Source organism: Gavialis gangeticus, unplaced genomic scaffold, assembly GCF_001723915.1.
Source record: "Gavialis gangeticus isolate Ggan-Ray unplaced genomic scaffold, GavGan_comp1, whole genome shotgun sequence".
Classification (NCBI taxonomy): domain Eukaryota; kingdom Metazoa; phylum Chordata; order Crocodylia; family Gavialidae; genus Gavialis; species Gavialis gangeticus.
In genome coordinates this window covers 152555271-152557770 of record NW_017729022.1, presented here as the reverse complement: position 1 = coordinate 152557770, position 2500 = coordinate 152555271, and the positions used below count along the sequence as shown (strand labels likewise).

General features: G+C 35.3%; 1 protein-coding gene across 1 annotated transcript in view; it reads left to right on the top strand.

Annotated features, from left to right (window-relative positions):
- Window positions 1–951, top strand: part of CAMKMT (calmodulin-lysine N-methyltransferase) — a 514533-nt gene extending 513582 nt beyond the window's left edge. Inside the window, exon 12 of the mRNA XM_019516343.1 lies at window positions 1–951. This exon is cut by the window's left edge and continues 189 nt beyond it. The gene's annotated coding sequence lies outside the window, so the exon portion shown is untranslated.
- Window positions 952–2500: the final 1549 nt, after the last annotated feature.

Below are 2500 nucleotides of genomic sequence, written 5' to 3'. Positions count from 1 at the left end.
TTCTTGATTTACCACAATGAGGAACCCTCAAGACAGATTGTTATATCATTTTTAGAACTTATTTTCCCCTACCTTTTGAAAAGAACTTCAAATGTACATTGAAGCTCTAAATCGGTTTTTTCTTTTCCATTATGCCCTTCAGTTTGTATGCGGGTTTTTTTGTTAATCTCTCTAAACACAAATTTTTGGTTGTTTTTGAAAATATGTAAATAATATGTTTTTGTAATTGCTGATTGGTTGTAAAGTGCTAAGGCTTTGTCATGGAGTTAAGGAGGAAATGGGTTTTTTTAGATTTTTAAAAAGTGTCCATATCACATCTGAGGATCTTTCTTTTGCCTCTCCTGAAATTTCTCTGTTGATTTTTCTGCCATACAAAATTGAAATGCCCTAACTTGTCTCAGCAATTACTTAATTTTTTTTGCAACAGGATTTTTTTTCTGCATAGATGTATAAGAAATTATGTACCAGACAAAAGCCTCATAAACTGACCATTTGTCCTTTGGACACAATAGCTTGCCCAGCCCTCTGCTCCTCCTCTCCAATTATGTGTGATTAGTCTCAGTGTGTTGTGTCAAGAAGGGGGAGTGTGCTGAGTGCTTATTATCTGTTTAGGTACAAGAAGAGCACATTTAGGCTCTGACTATGAATGAAAAGTGAGCCTTTATCAGGACTAAAATCTAACTGCTACTGTTCTACAAACCTCTGTTTAAAAATAGATCCTTTCTTGGAAAATTCTGAACATTATAGCAACTAAGAGATTTTTTTTTTAAATGCAATCAAGCAATCATCTCATTTAAACTAGGTTTATACTGTGATATACTGTGTGCTCCAGGTATTTGGCAAACATTTAATATGATTTAGCTGGTGCTGAGAAAGGGCAATTGTTCTACAAAGTTCCATGAACATATTTTTTCTGACAGTTTAATAAAACATTTTAATGATTTCTTGAAATGACAGTTTGGGTCTTTAAGGAATCCTGTACAATCTCTTGAACCCATACACTTTTTAAATGGCTTTAAAAAGCCTAAGTGCTCAGTTCGTGTTAAAATATATTAAAACAATTATATTTGGTCACTGCACTTCCTGTCATGTTTAACAAGCTGAGTTTTATGTAAACCAGTAGCTCATAAAAGTCCATTTTCTTCACTGCTCTCCTCAAACAAATTTCTTCACCACCAGTTTGCATGTCCTTGTATTCAACACTTTTTATGCTCCATTAGAGCACCTAGATGGATCTCAGAAGGCATAGGTCAAGTCGCAGTTAGATCATACATTTCTTTCTCACAAAAACTTGAATTGCAATGCCAAGTGATGGGCTAACATCACAATAACAGCAATTTATTCCTCTTTTGATAAAACAGCAGTCTATTCTCAGTGTTAGATAAAGACCAGGGGCAATGCAAACCAGCCATTTATCCTAGTAGTTCAGTAGTAGATCTCCTTTATGGATGTTATGGGTTTCATATTCCAACTCTTCTTAGACAAATATATTCTGAAAAGAAATCAGAAATGGTTAGTGATAGCTTAAGGTTGTTTTAAAGATAGCACTCATTTAACCAGGTTTTGTTTGCTTTGGACATACCACAGAGGATGTTTCCACTAAGAAATGCGTACCTAGAAATCTTTATAGCTGATAAAGAAAAGCCAAAGAAGCGAACTCTGAAAATATGGAGATCCTTTCTGTCTTTGTAAGAAGGGCTTGAGAACAGACTGTATGCTAATCAAATAAAGACATATTAGTTGCCAAAAATATAACCACTATAATTGTAAATGATGGGGGGGGTTATCTGTTTATTCCTATAAGGAGAAAACAGGCTTACTAACATGAACAGCTTATTGGTTCTTGTTGCTTCTTTACTGCCTGTAGTGCTAGCAAAAGCCAGGTGCTGGCTATCATCCCTTAAGAGTATAATTGATGGGATCTTTACCAAAGACACATCTAGGGTTTGAACCTACAAACGCTTATGTGTTGAAACTGAACACTAAGTGCTTGCAGGATTGGGCCACTAATCTGTAGGAAAGATACCAAAGCACTTGTTTAAATGTTTGTTTGTTATCAAATCTGTCTTGTAAATGGTATAAGTGTCAGGGGTTGGGGACTGAGAGTGTGTGAGCTCGCACACACAAGTGCGTGTGACTTTTAAAAGTGTTGTTTGTAAGGAATATCTCTGATTTAAGCACCTCATAAGGCAGAGCTAACTATATAAATGCTTTCTGAGCTCTCAAATCTCAATAAAAAGGCAATCTTTTTTTGGGGGGGGTGCTTTGAAATTCAGGTAGCAAAGATCTCTGATCAAAGACATTTCTGTTCACAGGTCTCCACATACGATCATAAATATAAATGTATCAGTGTCCTGTGTATGACCCACTTTAACTAGAGTCTTTCTTGTAGCTGAGACTTTGTGTATGTTTAAATGTGTTACAGATTTTTATATTCCTTAAAGGCATATTAGGACTGATTTGTTTATGTTTGTAAAACACTTTGAAGATAAAAGGCACT